Genomic DNA, 22,805 nt, shown 5'->3' on the forward strand with positions numbered 1-22,805 from the left:
CTGCCCTCTGTGCTACTCGTTTTTGTGCCCCTTTTGCCTTCTGTTCCACTCGTTTTTCCCTAATTTTTTGTGCCCTTCTGCCCTCTGTTCCACTGGTTTTTGTGCCTTTCTGCCCTCTGTTCCACTCGTTTTTTTCCTTGTTTTTGTGCCCTTTTTGCCTCCTGTTCCACTCGTTTCCCCAGCCGCTGTGACCCTGCGGCCCCGCCCCCCTGACTGCCCACTGTGACCTTTTGTTTAAGTATTGCTGTTAATCAGCGCCCCTTCACGGGCTCTGATTAACAACAATACTTAAACAAAAGGTCACAGTCTGCCCCGCGCTCCCACAGCCACGAGCCCCACAATCCCCAGCAGCTCCCCCCCCTCCTTACCTGCACTCCTCACGACCGCTCCGCCACCACCCCATGGAAAAGTGCCTCATGTTCGCGCCGCTCGCTTCTTTAAAGCGGCCGGCGGCGCGACTCAAGTGACGTCCTGTGTGCGCGCTCCACGAGAGGCGGTGCACGCTGACGTCAGGGGAGGTGCCCGCGCCCTGGAGGGAACGGTGGTGGCTAGACAGTTCTTAGTTGGCATCAGGTGGTTTTCTGATGTTTGCCACCTCCAAGCCCTCCAGCCTCATTGGTAGAATGTTCTCCCTCCAACTCCATGATTCTTCTCCGGAAACTCCCCAATAGTGGCGGTGACGTTACTATTTCAGCTCTTCTTACACCTCCATATCAGAGGGCCCAAAGTTAAAAGTTTATTGTGATTGTACGATTGCTTTAAAGCACGAAAGTATAACAGAACTGCACCATACAAGTATAAAAAAACACTAAAAGGTTTTCTTTTCTGGACAGATAAACATTACCTAATGATTAAAAGAACTAGTTCTTTCTCTCTCTATCCTTCTCACTTACTCTATCTGTGTCCCTCTCACTCTCCTGTGCTTCACCTTCCTTTACCACGCTCCTCTTATTTTCTTTCTAATGTTCCCTCTTTTCTTTTCACTACCTTTGTGCCCTCTTTCTGAGTCTCTCGTTCTCCCCCTCCCTCTTATATACTGTCTCTCTGCATGAACTCTCTCTTCCCCGGATTTTATCTCTACCATGTCTCGTTCTCTCTCCTGCTCTCTCGACCCCCACCCCTTTGTATTGTACGTGTACATTTTTTTGTTTCTCTCCAGTATCAGGGAAGGCTTCTGTTTCATATGCAATTGAATTTATGGCCCGCTTTGAGATATTTTAACAGAGTAAGCCATGCGTAGTTGGGAGTAAAATTAACCCGCAAAATAAAGGTAATTTCCCGTTCCGGAGTCACTGCACATTGGCTCCTGCAAACTTTTTATACTGGTTGTAAACGTTAATCACGGTTCATACTTTGAAGCGCTTAGATTATCACAATATTTTGCGAAGCGTTCCCATAGGTAAACCCAATAAAGAAATGCGTTCCTGTTAAATACCGTACTGCAGGCTGGGTTCCCTGTTAAATTACTGTACAAAACCACACGCCGAACAGATAGCAGGGTCGGTCGCGTACTTGCTGCACAGATCTACTGACTGCACCCCGTGTCACGTCTGAGCCGGTCACCATTCCAGTATTTGATACAACTTACAACATTCAGTTGAGCATTAACAACGTGTCCTAGTGAAGCACACAGGCAATTGTGCATGTAGTGTCACTACATAAAATATCCCCATTATTATTATTACAGCCACCAGACTTGTGTTACTTTGGGGGTAGACTTGCGCGTTCGGAATGAGCGACAAATGTCTGACCTGACCGACGTCTGGAGCTAAGGGGTTGAATCCCAGATTGATAGGCAGGGGTGTGGGAGAAAGCCAACCGCCCCCAGATCTGTGGGCTGCCCTGTCAGCCCACCCCAATGTCCTTTAGGTTCCTCTGATGGGCAGCTGTGCTTGTGTTCAGACTGAGGTGCCCCGACAGAACTGCACTGAACGCGGTTCAGGTGCCCCGGATACGCCCTTCAGGGCCAGAGAGGGGGGGCAGGAAGTGGGTTAGTAGTTGAGGGGCTCAGCTGGAAATCTGTTTGCAGCCCGGGTTGGGAGGGTGGCGAGTGTTGTTGCATTGCCTAATAACATCCGCACACTTGGTTGTGAAACGGCTCACAACAGTATATGGTTACGGCGCAGACACACGCGCAATGGCGGGGCTAGGGTGGGGACGTCCTGGTGGCAGGACCCTCTATCTGCCCCCAGTTCTAGTGTTTTTGTGTTCTGCTGCTTGCATGGGTGCTATGGTGCTTTAAACCATACTGCACCCTGCGCAGAGTGTGATGTGCATTTATCAGCAGTGGTGTCCGGGGGAGACTTAAAAACAAGCCGTATCAGTCAGGGTAAACGCTCGCCAGGCAGCCGGCACCCGCTCTTCACTTTTAACATTAAAATTAAAGCGCGGATGCCGCAATTATACTAAAAGTAAAGAAATAGATGTTTTTTCTGTTTCTTTACTTTTGGTATAATCGTGGCACCAGCGCTTTACTTATAACATTAAAAGTAAAGCGCAGGTGCCGCGATTATACCAAAGGTAAAGATAGATTTTTTTTCTATTTCTTTACTTTTGGTATAATCGTGGCACCCGCTCTTTACTTTTAATGTTAAAAGTAAAGCATGTGTGCCAGGATTATACCGAAAGTGCGCTCACCACAATGCCGAGTTTTCTCTTTTAGAACCGTTCCACTTGGACGGCTGCCATAAAAGGTTTATCTTCTTTATGGGGCCATCTGTTTGGACCCATAAAGATGATAACACACAAGTCAAGGAAGCCAGTCCAAGTGGGACGGCTTCAAAAGAGAAAAGAGTATATCACTAATACCTCTTTTCCAATGGCTGTCCACCGTTTAGCATGAATAGTGACGCCAGCCAATGGAAAAGAGGGGCGGGGCTTAACCTCGCTAGTGAAAGTACTCTGTAAACATAAAATCTCGCGAGCTCGACTGCGCATGTGCGCAGTACACCACAAGACCTAAAAAATCAAGTCGAAGAGTGCATTTTGAAACACAAATTTAAGGTACATTTGTGAAAAAGTCATAGGCTCTATGTAGTATCCTGCATATTATACTGTAAGGTGCTTTACCAGCCCTGCTCTGCCAGTGCCGGAGCTCTGACTCATTAGAATGTTGGAGTCTGATGATGCCTCGGAATATTGGGACTGAGGGAGGCAGAGAGACAGATGGTCATGGGCTGAGCAGCTGACAGGCAGCTCCTGGTGGGGCTCTGATCTACCACAAATCTTCATGATGTCCTGTACCTTACAACCTGTTATCTTTATGAATAAAGCATCCTGAAATACAACCTTCCTGAGTGGACCTTCATCACTACACTCTAGAGCAACATTCCTCAAACATTCAAGTCCTCTTTTGGTGAGCATAGCAAATGAAACCGGTCACTGCAGAGGAACTGCACCGTGCCTTCTACACCGTCAGCCCTGTGCACTTCCAGCTCTATGCGTTTCCAACAATGTACTATGCCAATGCTGGACACAGCCAGAGCCGCCCCCCCCGACACAGCCAGAGCCCCCCCCCCCCCGACACAGCCAGAGCCGCCCCCGAGACAGCCAGAGCCCCCCCCCCGACACAGCCAGAGCCCCCCCCGACACAGCCAGAGCCCCCCCCGACACAGCCAGAGCCCCCCCCGACACAGCCAGAGCCCCCCCGACACAGCCAGAGCCCCCCCGACACAGCCAGAGCCCCCCCGACACAGCCAGAGCCCCCCCCCGACACAGCCAGAGCCCCCCCGACACAGCCAGAGCCCCCCCGACACAGCCAGAGCCCCCCCGACACAGCCAGAGCCCCCCGACACAGCCAGACCATTACTGTTGCAGCAGTGCTTGGTGCTCAGTCCGCGTTTCCTCCAGAGAAACTGTAGTTTAGTGAATTTGTTTTGTTAAACCGTCGGTAGTCCTCTCAGCTGCTTTCAAAGGAGTTCTGAGCTAGAAGATTCACGAGCTGTCATTGCACCAGCAGCTTCTTTCCAGAGTTGAAAGATTAGTCAAGCCAGTTTGTCACGCATGGTTCGTATTCAGAGGGTTCTTTTAGAAGAGTCTTAGGTTTAAATAATTAGAACAATAAGTGAAAACTTGCACAATAAGCGAAAACTTACACACTAAGCGAAAACTTACACACTAAGCGAAAACTTACACACTAAGTGAAAACTTACACACTAAGCGAAAACTTACACACTAAGCGAAAACTTACACACTAAGCGAAAACTTACACACTAAGCGAAAACTTACACACTAAGCGAAAACTTACACACTAAGCGAAAACTTACACAATAAGCGAAAACTTACACAACAAGCGAAAACTTGCACAATAAGTGAAAACTTGCACAATAAGTGAAAACTTGCACAATAAGTGAAAACTTACACAATAAGTGAAAACTTGCACAATAAGTGAAAACTTGCACAATAAGTGAAAACTTGCCTGTGTTGTGCTCCAGTTGAGTGTAAAGGCTTTGTTGATTCCACCTGCATTACAAAGTAGAGAAAGGTTAATAGTTCTACCAACAGTATCAGATATTGATTAGTTAATAGACTGCACATTAGTTACTTTTTGAATTGTAATTGCATTCCTACAGGATAATCGTGCATTTTGAACTGTTTTTGCAAATCTTTGGGTATCTTGTGTGGTCTACTTGAAGATTTCACATAGGTTCAATCTCTACATGTGTTCACACGGGGGACCCTTTTAAGCAGACCCTGGTGTGCTCCCTTATGGAAACTGAGCACATAATGCCTCTTTTCTCTGGAAGACAGGCCTTAAACCCCGGTGAACACCGCAACGCACTTTCACTCCATATTTCAATCTATGAAATAGTTTCTACATGATCGCAGCTATGGTCGAGACGCTGATCTTGGAAGGGGTAAAGTTCCATCTGCTTCATTTCAACTGTCCGCAAACTCGGGTATGTCCCTTCCCCTCTCTTTGAAAGCAGACAGGAAGTAACTCGCACACATCTTACCTTGGACAGGGCTACATCTCTCACCCTGCACTCAGGCACCTATCAACCTTCATTCTTGCACAGACTACTCACACCATTCTCTGCACTCAACACTTATCAACCTTCAGTCTTGCACAGAGAGGACTCACCATTCTCTGCACTACACACTTATCAACCTTCATTCTTGCACAGAGTGGACTCACCATTCTCTCTGCACTAGACACTTCTCAACCTTCATTTTTGCACAGAGGACTCACACCATTCTCTCTGCACGCGACACTTCTCAACCTTCATTCTTGCACAGAGAGGACTAGCACCATTCTCTCTGCACTCGACACTTATCAACCTTCATTCTTGCACAGAGAGGACTCACACCATTCTCTCTGCACTCGACACTTATCAACCTTCAGTCTTGCACAGAGAGGACTCACCATTCTCTGCACTCCACACTTATCAACCTTCATTCTTGCACAGACTACTCACACCATTCTCTGCACTCAACTCTTATCAACCTTCATTCTTGCACAGAGAGGACTCACACCATTCTCTGCACTCAACCTTCATTCTTGCAGAGAGGACTCACACCATTCTCTGCACTCAGACACTTATCAACCTTCAGTCTTGCTCAGAGTGGACTAGCACCATTCTCTCTGCAACCAGACACTTAACCTACATTCTTGCACAGAGAGGACTAGCACCATTCTCTCTGCACCCAGACACTTATCAACCTTCATTCTTGCACAGAGAGGACTAGCACCATTCTCTCTGCACCCAGACACTTATCAACCTTCATTCTTGCACAGAGTACTCACACCATTCTCTCTGCACTCGACACTTAACCATCATTGTTGCACAGAGAGGACTCACACCATTCTCTCTGCACTCATTACTCTGCTCCACCACCTCTGTACTTATTATCCCCCCCAGGCGAAACCTAATGCATTTACCATTGCTTGTTTTTTCAGTGTTGTTGCCCCTTGATATATTCAATGGGTGTGGTGGTGGAGCCCAGTTAGAGTCTTGACAGAGCTGGGCCTGGGTCTCAACTGCCTCCTTTAGCAACGCCACTGATCAAATGATTTATCTGCCATTTTTCATCCTGTAAACTCTGCTGAAATCCACTTGGGGAACATGCAGGAGTGCATGTTTTACTGCACAAATGAGAATTGCCATCAATATTTTGGTATCACAGATAGTGCAACTATCAAGGGTTTGAGTGTAATCGGGGTCATAGAAAGCCCCCCTCTCAGACCCACAGGTTTATGGGCACTCTAGACAGGGGTGCCCTGTTCCAGCTTGGTTCCAGTTTCCTTCTCTGGAAATCAATAAAGTTAGGCAAAGTTTGGGATTGCTTTCGGGTCTCTGCTGCCTTCTCGCTCTTTTACAAAGGTTAGAAGCTTGGATGGCAAACGACCATTAAAGAGAGCACCTGGTTTGTTTCTCATGTGTCTGTGTCGGACTGGCCCACAGACCGACCAGGCAGTGCCGGAGGGCTGGGGACAGGTCACTGTGACCAGGCAGTGCAAAAGGGATGGGGACAGGTCAGTGTGGGGGCAGTGTCTGAGGGCTGGGGACAGGTCAGTGTGGGGGCAGTGTCTGAGGGCTGGAGACAGGTCATTGCGATGTTACCTGCAGCAAGCTCAAAGCCAAGCTGTGCTCCATCCCTGCCAGAGCACTTCTACAGCTGTCCTTACCAAGTCAGAACTGCCCACTTTGCTAACGTGGGCCACATTTTCAGCAGATTATCTAATGTGGCCACGAAGTGTTGTGCCCGGGACTCCTTTCTGTTCCGGTTCGAGCCAGTCTCTGGCTCAGTTTGACAGCATTCGTGGTCTATTCAAGCACAAGCACAAGAATGGAGATTCTCTTTAAGAACAGCTGAAAGCATGTACAAGCCACAGGCCTACGTTCCCTGCATGCACAGGCCACATCAGGACTTGGCACACGAGGCCCAGACACACAGGAAGGAGTCAGAAATGGCAGTTCAATGCTAGCACTCGGGGGGGTGGCGGGGGGGGGCTGTGCAAGGATACTTCACGTCAGAACACTAGGGGGGAGCAAGGATACATCAGCTCTTGGCACTCTAGGGGGGAGCAAGGATACATCAGCTCATAGCACTCTGAGGGGTGCAAGGATACATCAGCTCACACCACTCTAGGGGGGGCGCAAGGATACATAAGCTCATAGCACTCTAGGGGGAGCAAGGATACATCAGCTCATTGCAATCTGAGGGGTGCAAGGATACATCAGCTCATAGCACTGTGGAAAAGTAAATTTTGCCATGTTGTATGTGCCTACGTGTTCCCCATCTTATGCTATATGTGCATGATCGATATGCATGTATTCCCCTCTGATCGATTAAAGACGCAATTACAAGTTGTGTCCATCTCTAGTATGCCAGTTTCCAGTCCTTGTGAAAGCAACAAATATTAAGCCTATGTAAACCTACGTTGCCACATTTTACAGTGTGCACGTTAATTCATTGAATTGTCCCCGTTTCTAGGCCTCGAAAGGGCCCAGACTCAGATTCAGCTCCTGTCTCCTGAACCTTCTCCGAGGAGCGATACAGCCCCCACCACCTGCATCCCTGACCCCTAGCTTACTTTCATGCCTCGCAGTGCCCGGCCCGGCCTGGCTCTGCCTCCCAGTCTGCCAAGAGTATGTTATGATTCTAGTTATCAGCCCGGCCCTCCTCCTCTGCATTCCTAAGCTACTGAATCGCATCAATAGTTTCCGTCATGGTCTAGCCTTACTGTCTCCATGTAAGAGAAATACTGTATTAATATTCATAGAATATTCCTCGCACATGCAATACATGTAGAATTATGCATGCACCAGTCTTAGAGTCTATTAGCTTTTGCCCTGATAACTTTTGGATTCTATCAACATGTACTCTAAACATCAGATACCAGATATGCCTTGGGTACATGTCGCTCTGACACTCCAGACTTTAGTCTCCTCTTCTAGCACAGAAGTCATAGCCCCCAGTTCTCTCTGGTAACACGTCATTGCCCGTTTTCGCGCACCACTAGGTTAGAGGTCCCAGCTGCTCAGGTAGCCCCCTCCATGTTTCCGCCCCGTTTATGACACTTCTGTTACGTTTACATCACATGTCTATGTACACGCCCTGTACACGCCTTCTTGTTACATCATTTTGCCCTTATCTTTCGCGACTGCTACGAGTCACGCCTACTGCTACGCCTACTGTATTGAATGTAATGCAATTGTTTTAATATATATATTGTGTACTGTTACTGAAAGTTGCCAATAGCCGATGCCAATCCCCGATTCCCTTCCCTGGCAGCTGCCATCCCGTACTATTGCAGGCTGTCCTGTTCCTGTCCTTATGCCTGATTAAAGCCTGTCGACTCAAGATACCTCGAATCCTGACTCTTATTTATTGAGCTACCTGTTTTATTGATTATATGAAAAATAGTACCGGTAATTAATTATTTATTTACCACATAATGGCGCCCGAATAGGGACTTGCCCTTCCCCACGCGCCGGCGAAGCCACGCAGGCCCCCTGATCCTCTGCAGCCGTGATGGAACCATACCGTGCACGTGCAGATATTTCTGCTTCAAGTATCCCTCAGGCCCACGGAGGAGACGGAGGTTGCGGTCCAGCATCCAGACGAGGCGGCGAGGAACGCGGCGAGTCCCGACCAGAGCCCAAGCCGAGAGTCCAAGGTCCGAGGTATCCGGAGGCCCACCTGTAACTGAAGTCCGAAGTTCGTAGTCCGTCGTCGTAGCAGTCCAGTCCAGTCCGAGGCCTTCCGTTCTTGCTGCCCGGTGAGTACCGTTGCTGGGGTAGTATCTAGACAGGGTCAATTAATTTGTCTCTGGTCCGTGGGTTTGGGTACACAGATCCAACACGAAGTGTTCACCTAGGTGGACGCGGGTCCTGACGTGTCTCTTTATGGGACCGGTAAGTTTCGTGCTGTTTTAGCAGTGCATCTAGTAATTCTAGTAAGTTCCGTTCTCGAGAAATTCATGTGTTCTGTTCTCAGTATATCAGGTAATATTCTGTCCGAACTGTTATTTTAAATGTTATTCCATGTGTTTTCAATGTCGTGGTATGAGTGATTTGTTTTCCCAGTTATTATTGTGTTTATCGTGTATTGTATTGTGTCCAGACTCCAGCCTAAACTATGCCTCTATTCTCGAAGTTACGTCAGTTAAAAACCAGAAAAGGGTTATTAGAGGAAGCAGTTCCTGTCCCGCCTAGGGACAGTCCAGGTCATTTTATGTATCATAAGCATGGCTTAAGTGCCATATTATATCTAGACTTATGGGTGGAGTACACCAAGGAATTAGAGGAGAAATATAGATGGCCCGTATCAGGTACATGGGATGCCGAGTGCATCATGCGAATAGAAGAAGCATTATGGAAAAAGAAATCCAGACAGTCCCAGAAAGATGCCATCGAGTTATGGCGCAAAGAATCTCATAAAAGAACCGAAAAAGAAATCAGAAAAACAGAATTAAGTAGAGAATCCTCGGAAAGAGCCCAAGAAAGGGAATTAATCGAAGTAGGTGAACGAGTTAAAGCCGAACAGTCAGACAGACAGAGAAATGCCCTTATTAAGGGTATGTATCCTCTTCTGGCCGAGGGCTTGCCGAGAGCAACCCCGGAAGCACCATGTAATTTTCCGCCGCCATTAGTTCCGATTAAGTTACGTCACAAACCGACCGCAGCTGATATTTTTCTCTCGTCCTATTTGGACGACACAGTCCCAGCATATGCAAATCCTGTTCCGCCAGCTCCCGTAAATAATGTAATTCCTGTTCCTCCAGCCAACGGGGCACCCGTTACAGCACCTGTTACGGTACCCCCGGTCCAGCCTACAGTACATGTACCCGCTACATCAGTCACTCTCCCAGCACGTACAATACCCGTCGACGATAGTAGTCTAGGGGCCACGGGGGAAGTCCTCCTGGAACCCCGCCTCAACCCAGACGTATCACGCTACTCGAGCTACATGCACGAGCGTTACAGCGTTCGCCCAAACTTCAGTCAGTCGCAGATATCAAGCGAGCACTTACCGAATGCCGTTATGATCCAGTCCCTGGCGATGATGATATGGTCCTGTATTCATTGCGTGTAAGACGGGTGACCGAATATTTGGACACCCTACCGAATATGAAAGGTTATCTAGACAGAATATATTGTTTCATCCGTACAGGAGTAGATCCAGGAAGTATTGGCGATGCCATGGTTCAAAGGAAAGTCGAGATTCAACTCATGCTTTTAAAGTTTCTAATTAATTGTTTAATAAGGGAACAAGATTATCCGGATAAAGATCCGGAAGAAATGAAAGTCCTGACCAGGTGGAGTGACCATATAGCCGAGGGAAGACACAAGACACAGAACTGTATAGAGAGTATGTACAAGAAAATCCGTAAGGAAATAATAAAGATACACGAGAAACGAGAAGCAGCACAAGTAACTGAGAAAGAAGACAACTCTTCTACTGAAGAGGTAGACGACGAGAATCCCTCCAGAATAGCGTATGTAGGTAGAACTAGACTTCCCGACCGACATTCATGCCTAGATCACAAGAAAGTTTTCCCTCCTCCAGCACCAGAACAAGGTTCTCTTGAACAAGTATTTCAAGCTACCGATCATATTCTGAAATCGCGAATCGGTTATAGTGAACTTAGTACCATGCATGAACAAGAACTAGCCCGATCAGCAGTCCGATGGACTACTGATTCTACCACTTTTCCAGACGAAATAGTGGCACAAATGTTTCTGAAACTGCCCCCAGCCGAGCAGCGACTGGTGGGTATGTATATGATCCAGCACCTCATTACACTGTATGAGGGACAGCATTCTGATCCAGGTCCGTTACATGATGTTCTGAACGAGTTACTCCAGTATAGATGGAGAGGTCTAGGTACCGATTTAATTAGTATCATTCTAGAACAGCGCCACAAATATCGAACGTTTTTGAATCCGCATTTTGTTCATGTCTCACCTCCAGAAAGTAAATCATTTTACATAGATAGACAGCATCCGTTACGAGAAGTACACCCAGTTAGGACAGCGGGTGGTGAACTAGAACGAGTATTTGTCTACACCCCTATCACAAAGATGGAACTCTTAGAGATGAAAAAGTTAATTCCCTGTCACGACAAAGATCCAGCAGGGTTCCATCGAGAATTAAAAGACATGCTCCGTATGGGAGAATACACTTATCCTGATATCATTAAAATGTTAAAGGTCCTGTTGCCCGCAGGGGTATATGAAAAACTCAAGGAAAAAGAATGGGAGGTGGGAGAGAAAAAGATAGATTGGACAGCTTTAGAAGCTGAAGATAAATCACGAGTACCAGGTACCGGTCTTGGGGGTAAAGTTAAAGAATTGCCCGAGTTATTGATAAAGGTTTTGCCAAGGTTACTAGCCACGAAAAAGGAAGATTGGGATGCAATCTCAGCTTGTAAACAGAAACAGGATGAAGACACTAGTGATTTTTATTCTAGATTTGAAAAATGTTTTATTATTAACAGTGGTCTGAAAACAAGTAGTGAATCGTACCCTCATCTTTTTGTTACCAAACTAGTCGAGAATTCAAGTCCACAAGTTAAAAATCGAGTATTGAAAGTCGAAAGTAGTTGGCAAGCTAATACTCCGTCACAAATGTTACAGATGCTCCAGTATCACCAGAATAGAATCAGGGAAGAGCAAGAACACGAAAGGAGACGTATGAAAGACACAAAAATGAAAGTATTAGTTGCACAATCTGTTCCACAAGACAGTCAGAAGAGGGGTCCGAATCAAGCCAGTCATCTACAGCTCCCGTTAAAGGGACATGCAATTATTGTAAACAGCCAGGTCATTTTATAAACGAGTGTGCAGTTCTGAAACACAACAGACTAAAGAAAGACCACGTCCGCCTAGACATGAACAAGTTTCACAGACTTCTCAGCCACCACAGAATGCACCACAGACAGTTCCAGCACCGCAGCCTATTGCTGCAACACATCATGTTACACAGCAAATGTACCAGTATGCCCAGACAGAGTATCCAGAGTATCAACAGTATTCATGAAACAGCCTAGAGAGGGAGGTAGGCTTGCCTCTCATCGAGATACCTGTAGATCAAGAGGGTCCCTATGTACACAGTCAAGTATTAGGGAAAGACAGAAAGTTTTTGATTGATACAGGGGCAAGTAGGACTACTATCAGTCATGACGAGGTTCCAGGGGCTCCGCTCTCAGGCTCTAAAAATGTTTCCCTTGGATTTTCAGGAAAGCCGATTGTTAATGAAATTTCGAAACCAGTTACTCTAGAAGTTGGTCCATTGTCCCGAACTACTGATTTGTTACTCACGAAATCATGTCCAGAAAATTTGTTAGGCATTAAGACACTAAAAGAATTAGGAGCGGTAATTTGCTGCTCCCCAGAAGGGGTCCGATTGTTCCTGAGAGACTTTAAAGGTCACTATGTATTACGTGATTTTGATCCAAGATTATTGAATGTACCACAGCATTTATGGGCGCAAGGTCCAACTGATGTAGGTTGTATGCATATCACACCCCATCGTGTGACTCTCAAACAAGGTGTAGTTTTGCCACGAATCAGACAGTACAGATTGCCACCTGAGGCTGTAGCAGCCTTATCCAAAATTATTGATGAGCTTATTGCTCAAGGAGTGGTTGTAGAAACTGACTCCAATGTATATAATTCTCCTATCATTCCAGTCTTGAAACGTACTGATCCAAATGCACCCCCAGTATATCGATTAGTGATTGACCTTCGAGAGCTTAATAAATGTATCATTCCTCAGTATCCAGTAGTCCCAGATATTTCTTCCCTATTGACAGCCATTGACTCTGAAGCTACATTTTTCACAGTTATCGATCTCAAGAACGCATTTTTCAGTGTCCCCATTCATCCAGACAGCCAGTACCTTTTCGGTTTTTGTTTAAATGGAAGGAGCTATAAATTCACACGAGCTCCCCAAGGTTTCACAGAAAGTCCTAGTATTTACAGTCAAGCACTTAAGAGACAACTAGACAATATTCACATGCCAACTGACACTGCCCTGCTCCAGTATGTCGATGATCTACTGATCACAGCCCGTTCTGAACGTGACTGCGAGCGTGCGTCACTTACAGTTCTGTATTTTCTGGCCGAGCAGGGGCACAAGGTGTCCCCTTCCAAATTACAATTCTGTGTCCAGCAAGTGGTATACTTAGGACACTTACTGTCCAAGTGGGGTAGGCAGTTGACACCAGACCGTATCCAGTTAATAGCGAGTCTTCCACAGCCCAAGACACAGAAGGAGGTACGAGCTTTTATTGGCCTCACTTCTTACTGCAGACAATGGATTCCACAGTATGCATTTCTAGCCAAGCCACTGATACAGTTAACGACACAGGAGGCAGCCGTATCGACTGTCCTCCCTTGGACCCAGGAACATACACTTGTATTCAATGAATTAAAGAAAGCCTTATGCCAAGCACCTGTTCTAGCGACACCGAACTACAGTAAGCCTTTTACACTTTTTGTCACAGAACGTGATGGTACTGCATTATCTGTTCTCACACAAGATCAAGCAGGACAGTACAAGCCCTGTGCTTATTTTTCGAGCACATTAGATCCAGTAGCCCAGGCTCTGCCTGCATGCCTCAAGTCAGTTGCAGCCACAGCTCTAGCTATCAGACAAAGTGATTCCATAGTGTTAGGACACTCCCTGACAGTACAAGTTCCACACTCCGTGGAAGTTCTTTTAAACCGAACACAGACTCAGCACTTGACAATTGCACGTTTAACAGGTTATGAACTGACACTGTTCCAGCCACACATAGAAATCAGACGCTGCAATATTCTAAATCCTGCTACACTGTTACCGTCAGTTACTTCAAATCCTGCCACACATGACTGTGTGGAAGTTGTTAACACTATGACAAAACCAAGACAAGACCTGACAGACATTGCATTACCTAATCCTGACCTGACACTTTATGTGGATGGTTCATGTATGAGAACAAATACAGGAGAACTAGTAGCCGCGTATGCAGTGACTACTGAAACCGAAGTTATAGAAACACATCGTATTGACACCTTGTCTGCTCAAGCAGCAGAGCTAGTAGCTCTGACCCAAGCCTGCATACGTGCCAAGGACCTGAAAGTAAACATATATACAGATTCACGTTACGCATTCGGAGTCGTACACGACTTTGGAGTGCTCTGGCAGGAGAGAGGTTTCATGACTTCTCATGGAACCAAGATTCAGCATGGTCTCCTCATTCAAGCTCTGTTAGATGCAATACATTTACCGACAGCTATCGCTATCATGAAGTGCAAGGCACATACGAAAGTTACTGACATCATTTCCCAAGGTAACGATCTAGCAGATCGAACAGCCAAGCTTACAGCTCAGACTCCAGACGTTCCAGTTAACACGACACAGACACTCACTCAAGATCAGACTACTTGTATGACAATTAAGGACCCTACACAAGATGTCATAGACATACAGTTACATGCTACTCCCGAAGAAATCAAGAAATGGTCCGAACAAGGAGGGGTCCAGACAGATCAAGGATGGTTGACGAAGGGAAAGGCCACATGGTTTCACCCCGACTCTATGGTTCAAGTTATTATTAATACCGCACATAGTCCAGCACATCTAGGAGAAAAAGCTATGTTAGACAGTATCCAGAACCTTTGGTTCAACAAGTATTTACGAGCTGCAGCCAAGCAGAAAGTCCGTACCTGCATGATATGTTGTCAGTTCAACCCAGGTAAAAGTGTCCCGGTGGAACAAGGTGGATTCCAACCTCCTGACCACCCTTTTGAAGTCCTCCAGATGGATTATATTCAGATGGAGCGATGTCGAGGTTTCAAGTATGTCCTCGTAGTTGTATGCGCCTTGTCCAGGTGGACAGAAGCATATCCAGTTCCAGATTACACAGCCGCGACCACTGCCAGGCAGTTGGTTCGTGAATTCTTTCCCCGCTATGGACTCCCTAGGGTCGTGTATTCTGATAACGGCCAGCCATTCTCATCTGAGCTTATGAAACATGTTTCCCTTCTGTTAGGGTACCAGTGGAAGTTCCATTGTGTACGCCATCCTGAAGCAGCCGGTCTCGTAGAGAGACACAATCAGACTCTGAAAATACGCATTGCAAAAGTATGTAAAGAGAAAGGTGTAGACTGGCTAGTAGCTCTGCCAGTTGCTTTATTCTATATGAGGATGGTTGCACATTCCAGATCAGGTCTGTCCCCGTATGAGGTCGTATTCGGCCGCCCCCCAAACATGTGGGGTACACCTAGACCCCGCAGTATTACAGATGTTTCCAGTAATATGCTGACAGATTACCTAGCTTCCTTGATGTCTGCCCTACACTCTTGTCGTTCACAGGTTGCCGCCGCATTTCCAGACAACACCGAGGTGAAACCGCATGAAGTCGTCCCCGGTGACTTCGTATTCGTCCGAAATTTTGATCGTTCAAGTCCGCTGGAGACCCGCTGGAAGGAGCCTCGGATGATCTTACTAACAACAAGGACCGCCGTAAAGCTCGAGGGCAGGAAGGGGTGGGTCCACCTGAGCCACATAAAGAAGTTCCATGGAATACGTAAACAGACTTTTGCTAAGGACTGCCTTATTCCGAAAGACTGCCTAAAAACAGACTCTGAACTTGACTCTGAACTCAAAGTTCCCCTGTTAGAGAAAACTCCGCAACAGGAGTATAAACAGAAGCTCCGGTCTAGTAAAATAAGTCAGCCAGTTTAATTGTCTAAGTCCCTCTCGGGTGAAACGGTTAGACAGGTTCCTGACATGTATGAGATAGACCCCCACAGTGAGAGAGTTAGTCAAAACTCTAAAATATGTATTCTTGTTCTAAGTTTTCTATTATTTTTAAGTCTTATGGTTACCTGCACAAGTTATGCTTTACATTTATGTTTTCCAGTTTCACATGTACATATGTTTTCTAATGATACAGTAGAGCACACATTTAGTGATCTGCCTCCTCACGAGTTATCCTATCGTCTTGCTATGCGAAATAATACATTCATCCGAATGTTGCACTATTCACACCAGACCAGCAATGCCACTAATTGTTGGGTATGTGGTCGACTCCCCCCTTTCCAGACACCGAAGGGAGTTCTGCCACTCTTTCCCTATCCGTTTTCACATAATGGTTTGTGTGGAGCATGGTCCACTTTAACGTCATCCTCAACTGATATGTCCCTTCTGAATAGAACATGTTTTCCAGACAAGCAAGGTCTCTCCCATAGAACAGGGTTAGATCTAGAAAATGAAGTATATGATTTAGGTAATTATTCTTCGAATTTCATGGTCCTGAATGTTCAGTCAGATACTACTCCAGATTTACCTGCTATTTCAGTACTACCAGTCAAAGGCGAATTATGTGTCAGAAAGAATGGTTCCGCACATGTAGGACATAGTGATTGTTCTACTACTGTCGAGTATAGTGAGTGGGAAATCTATTTTCAAAGCCTCACATCATTCTTATTTTGTTTGTGGTCAGACCGCATATGTTCGTCTGCCTCTCGATTGGGATGGAACATGTTACATTGCCTTCCTACTGCCACCAGTTTTTCTAGCCCCATCTGATTATCACAGAAACACACATCTAGTACACATTAGACATAGAAGGGAGATCGAGTCCCCGATTGTCGATCAAACTGAAACTACTCTAGAACAGTATCAAGACTTCAATAAAGGTTTCTTTTTTTTTATAGGACCTATCCAGAATAGTAAGTTAATACGTAGGTTAACCAGAACCCTTGAAGCAGTAGTGAATGAGACTACTTCTGCTCTAGGTAACTTAACCGAAGAGCAATCTGCTATGCGTTTTGTCGTGCTCCAAAATCGTCTCGTTCTTGACGTCATACTGGCCGATAGAGGAGGAGCATGTAGAGTCATCGGATCTAGTTGCTGCATTTTCATTCCTAATAACGCGCCGTCTGTTTATTCAGCTATAACCAGACTTCATAAAATTGCCCATCAGTTGCACCAGAATCCAGGCACCTGGACATGGTCCGGTTGGCTCTGGAGTATTGTATCTGCCTGGGGATGGAAAGTACTGTCATTCCTGGGTATTGCAGTAATGATCATATTCAGTTGCTGCCTCTGTATACAATGTGGCCCTGCGATTTGCGGCATGTGCGCTACCTCTTGTATTCCTAGTCCTAAGTCCCGTTCCAAGACAATTCGAGACGAGCAAATGATGCTATATGAAATGATAGATGGTATCATGAATATTGATGTTTCCTGATGGAAACGTAGGGCACAAGGAGGGAATGTGGAAAAGTAAATTTTGCCATGTTGTATGTGCCTACGTGTTCCCCATCTTATGCTATATGTGCATGATCGATATGCATGTATTCCCCTCTGATCGATTAAAGACGCAATTACAAGTTGTGTCCATCTCTAGTATGCCAGTTTCCAGTCCTTGTGAAAGCAACGAATATTAAGCCTATGTAAACCTACGTTGCCACATTTTACAGTGTGCACGTTAATTCATTGAATTGTCCCCGTTTCTAGGCCTCGAAAGGGCCCAGACTCAGATTCAGCTCCTGTCTCCTGAACCTTCTCCGAGGAGCGATACAGCCCCCACCTGCATCCCTGACCCCTAGCTTACTTTCATGCCTCGCAGTGCCCGGCCCGGCCTGGCTCTGCCTCCCAGTCTGCCAAGAGTATGTTATGATTCTAGTTATCAGCCCGGCCCTCCTTCTCTGCATTCCTAAGCTACTGAATCGCATCAATAGTTTCCGTCATGGTCTAGCCTTTACGTCTCCATGTAAGAGAAATACTGTATTAATATTCATAGAATATTACTCGCACACGCAATACATGTAGAATTATGCATGCACCAGTCTTAGAGTCTATTAGCTTTTGCCCTGATAACTTTTGGATTCTATCAACATGTACTCTAAACACCAGATACCAGATATGCCTGAGTACATGTCACTCTGACACTCCAGACTTTAGTCTCCTCTTCTAGCACAGAAGTCATAGCCCCCAGTTCTCTCTGGTAACACGTCATTGCCCGTTTTCGCGCACCACTAGGTTAGAGGTCCCAGCTGCTCAGGTAGCCCCCTCCATGTTTCCGCCCCGTTTATGACACTTCTGTTACGTTTACATCACATGTCTATGTACACGCCCTGTACACGCCTTCTTGTTACATCATTTTGCCCTTATCTTTCGCGACTGCTACGAGTCACGCCTACTGCTACGCCTACTGTATTGAATGTAATGCAATTGTTTTAATATATATATTGTGTACTGTTACTGGAAGTTGCCAATAGCCGATGCCAATCCCCGATTCCCTTCCCTGGCAGCTGCCATCCCGTACTATTGCAGGCTGTCCTGTTCCTGTCCTTATGCCTGATTAAAGCCTGTCGACTCAAGATACCTCGAATCCTGACTCTTATTTATTGAGCTACCTGTTTTATTGATTATATGAAAAATAGTACTGGTAATTAATTATTTATTTACCACAGGTGCAAGGATACATCAGCTCATAGCACTCTGAGGGGTGCAAGGATACATCAGCTCACAACACTCTGAGGGGTGCAAGGATACATCAGCTCATAGCACTCTGAGGGGTGCAAGGATACATCAGCTCAGAGCACTCTGAGGGGTGCAAGGACACATCAGCTCATAGCACTCTGAGGGGTGCAAGGACACATCAGCTCATAGCACTCTGAGGGGTGCAAGGACACATCAGCTCATCGCTCTCTAGGGGGGGGGGGTGCAAGGATTCATTAGCTCAATAGATGCAGCTGGGAGCGACCACGATGTGGCCTCTTTAAAGAAGGGGACAACATGAGACACGGCAAGGCTAGGGAAAGACTTCTGGGCGCTGTGTCTCTGGGGCATGAACATGACACCCTAAGAGGCGCTACTCACGGACTTCTGGGCGCTGTGTCCCTGAGGCATGAACACTGACCCTCAGAGGCGCTACTGATGGACTTCTGGGCGCTGTGTCCCTGAGGCATGAACATGACCCCCTCAGAGGCACTACTGACTTACTTCTGGGCGCTGTGTCCCTGAGGCGTAAACATGGCCCCCTCAGAGGCACTACTGACGGACTTCTGGGCGCTGTGTCCCCGAGGCATGAACACTGACCCTCAGAGGCGCTACTGGCGGACTTCTGGGCGCTGTGTCCCTGAGGCATGAACCTGCCACCCTCAGAAGCACTACTGACGGACTTCTGGCCGCTGAGTCCCTGAGGCATGAACACTGACCCTCAGAGGCGTACTGATGGACTTCTGGGCGCTGTGTCCCTGAGGCGTAAACATGACCCCCTCAGAGGCGCTACTGACGGACTTCTGGGCGCTGTGTCCTTGAGGCATGAACATTGTAGGAGTAGGGTCTGCTTCCTATTGTCACCCCCACTTTTGCTGTGATTTTCTGGTTTTTCGACTTTAGTGTGGCTGTGGGCCTGCTAATCAGACCCACAGCCCAGCTGTTCTCTCTCTAAATTGATACCATGTATTTTAGGTACATACCAGATTGGGTATTGGGTCACCTTTGTGAGCCCCTGTATAGTGTACTATAGGTACCCAGGGCATAGGTGTATCCAAGGCCTACCAGGGGCTGCAGCATGTATTATGCCACCCCTGGCTGGCCCTCTAAACTGACACCACAGGCTGGTCACTCAGCTTGGGTAAGGTGGTGTAAACATCCCTTACTTAGATATAGTAAATCTATATCTACCATATATATAGACACATAGTAACCTATAAGTCACTCCTATGGCAGGCCTTAACAATCCAGGAGGCAGAGTGCTTGGTTTTATTGTGAGAGGGTGCCCTAGCATGAGCTGAGCCCCTCTGCAGCTTTCGGAACCATCTCCTTATATCTGTTCTATTATATAGCCATACCATATACTCTTAAGTGCATTATAATCCTCGCGGTTAATGCTAACTTTAGTTTGGCTGGCTTTATCAAAACATGTGTAAGGTTACAAACACTTTGGAATACTACCCCCCCCCCCCCCCCGCCAGTCCTGGCGGCGGGGGTAGCATTCCACCCTTCTAGAGGGAGAAGACGTGTAGTTACTGCTTTACCCGATTAAAGTTAAACAGAGCCTCAGCATCACAAATTGGATGCTGCTGCCATAGACACGAGTAACCTCCTGCTGCTGGGGGAAACTCCAGCAAGGAAGGCCTGAACAATAGGTTTCCTGTCGAGGGAGGTGCTAGCACCTCCCGAGACAGCCTGTAGTGTATTGGGGCAGGGTGGGTTGAATGGAAAGAGGCTTTTCCAGACATTGCCGGGGGCACACAAGGTGCTCCATGCATAGCCCGGTTCAAACCAGTTGCTGGGGCACTCCAGCACTGCTCTGACGCAAACCTGGACAAAGGGAAAGGGGTGTAACCACCCCCTTCCCAGGTCCACCCATAGGAGGGACCTAGCAGGTAATCCAGCCCTTTAGTTTAGTATAAAGATAGGAGCTGTGTCCCCAGGACTTTAGATTATCCTGGAATGAAACTGATACAGAACTCTTGGACCTTCGACGTTCTATTTCAACTAGAAGACTGAAGACATCTCCCTTGTGGTCAAGGAGTGACCACCCTGTGCAAACAGGCACCACCAGGAACTTGCCGGTCTGCTTTGTCGACGCTCCTGCCAGAATCCGAAGACTCTGCGACACAGGAACTGGACTTCCAGACTTCCCTGACTCAGATCCACATCCACAGTAAAGCTGAGACCAGTGGTTGACACGAGAGATGTGGGACCGGACACCCTGGACATCCTGCATTTTGCTAACTGCATTGACTCCTGAGGTAACTTGAAGTTGTGCATTGGGGTACGAGAAGCCCCAGACCAGAGCACAGTTTGCTCCAAACTCACCCCTCCACACTCCACGAGTGTCACGTGGGGCTGCTCCTGCATTTCAGCTTGACACGTCTTCCCAGTTGCTAGCCCCCTGGCTAGTTTGCCCTCTGAAGACTTTCTATTGAATTTACACCACTGGCCTGGTTGCTGCAGGCTTGCTCCAGCTTTCCTCCAAAGGAGAAGCACCCAAGACCGTGCTGGTCTGACTCGAAGCCAATATTCACTTCCTGCATGGGTTCCGTTTGCCAAAGCTTGTTGTGTCCAATCTGGATACCGATGCCACAGTCAACTAGACTTTTTGTGGGACAGTTCGAATCCAGCTCCTGGTCATCGTCAACACCTCCTGGTCCTCGTGGCTGCAGAGACAAGCTTCACCTCTTCACCTGAAATAATCTCTACAATGCCTGGTTCCTTCCTGGTCACTGGCTAGTGACCCAGACTCTGCCCTCTCTGCTTTCAGGTTATTCAGTTTCTCGATCCACCTGGACACTTTTCCTCTGGTAGCCTGCAGCACTTCTTTGCAGATTTCCATATAAAACATTGACAAAACCAGACACCAAAAAGCACCTATGCACCCGGCTTCCCTGGGTGAGGTAACACGAGTATTCCGCTGCTCCCGTGGGTCTTGACTCTTGAAGTGTCCTAGTCTAAAGGGGTTTTGTCGTAGTCCATCCGGAAGTGCCCTAAAACTGTAACTTTGTAACTTTTACGTTCCCATTATGTCAATGGCAACTCTCGATTGTTTAGACACTGGACGTGTCTCCCGTGGGTCTCCTACCTCCTATCCTTGGGTTGTCTAGTGTAGCCCCAGCGATTCTCTAGGCCCTAGGCCTGCTCACTATTTATCGTGGTTCTTATACCACTATTTTAGTATATGGTTTGTGAGGCCTCTAGGGCATTACTGTATATTGTGCAACTTATCCTATGCTAATTAAGTAACTTGTGATGTACTTTTACCTCTGACCTCAAAGAGTGCAGAGGGATTGTGTTAGAAATAAATACATATATATTTGATATATACCTTGTGTGGTGTCCTTTCATTTGTTATTCAAGGGATTATAATTGGTAAAAAAACAGCTTCACATGCTCTTTGGAGTTTAGCCAAGACTGCATGCGAGCTCTGCCATATTTATAAATAATGTAAATGTAGTATACTTGTAAAGCGCACAGCTGCCCCAGCAACGGGGCGTCCCGGCGCTGTATAACTCTGGGGAACCCGTCCTGGCTTTCCCTGTGGGATGGTCCCTTGCTGGGAGTCCCCAAGGTGGAGCCAGGCATCCCCGGAATTGGTGGGGCCGTTGTGGAGATTAGGCAAGCTAATGCCCAGAGTTGCCGAGTGGAACCCCTGATTAGAGTAAGCACCGAAGCGAGAATTATCAAGTCCGCTGACCAAGGTCCACGACCCTGCCGCGTCGGGAATTGAACCCTGCTCCCAGGCTGACTTCTGCTCTCAGGCCTGCTGCCTCTAACCAGTGAGCCACACTACTCCAAATAATGTTGCCATAACTGAAATGCTGCAAGTTCACAAGAAGGCCGGTGGGGTCTATCGGATCTGGATCACACAATTCGCGGCAGTCTATTTTGCGAGCGCCAGCTGCCATATGCCCATTGCACAAGTTCATTCATGCCCCCTCTTGTGGCCCGGCCATGGCATGAGAGAGACTCAAGTCTCGCCTGTACTCTCTCAGATGCCCCCGCCGCTTCTGCCTAGTTCCTCCTGACGTCACATGACTGCACTCTACGCCGGCACATCCGGACTATTGAACCCGGCCTCAATGGTGCAACACCGGTGATTGACAGCTGCAGTATCGACTGCCTAGAGGGCAGCCCCCCCCCCCCTGTGTGTGTGTGTGTTAGACCTGGCACCTTGGCTTGAGTCTCCCTTCCACTTTTCGCTGATGTGCCCAAGATGTTTTGCTGGTGTTATCTGCTCAGGGCACTGCGCCACAGCCAATCCGTGCCGCAGTGCAAGTGCTCCCAATATAAAGTGTACCTGTAATTGATCTCCATGATTTGCTCAATGGATTTACTGTCAGTCCCCA

At 47.2% G+C, this 22,805-nt stretch overlaps 1 long non-coding RNA gene across 1 annotated transcript in view; it reads right to left on the reverse strand.

Moving 5' to 3' along the window:
• The window catches only part of LOC144780836 (uncharacterized), a 62,600-nt gene that overhangs the window by 21,655 nt on the left and 18,140 nt on the right, over positions 1-22,805 (reverse strand). Inside the window, exon 2 of the long non-coding RNA XR_013600784.1 lies at positions 4,418-4,461. This is a non-coding gene — a long non-coding RNA (uncharacterized LOC144780836). The remainder of the gene's footprint in view (positions 1-4,417; positions 4,462-22,805) is intronic.

The sequence above is a fragment of the Lissotriton helveticus genome, chromosome 9, assembly GCF_964261635.1.
Source record: "Lissotriton helveticus chromosome 9, aLisHel1.1, whole genome shotgun sequence".
Taxonomy (NCBI): domain Eukaryota; kingdom Metazoa; phylum Chordata; class Amphibia; order Caudata; family Salamandridae; genus Lissotriton; species Lissotriton helveticus.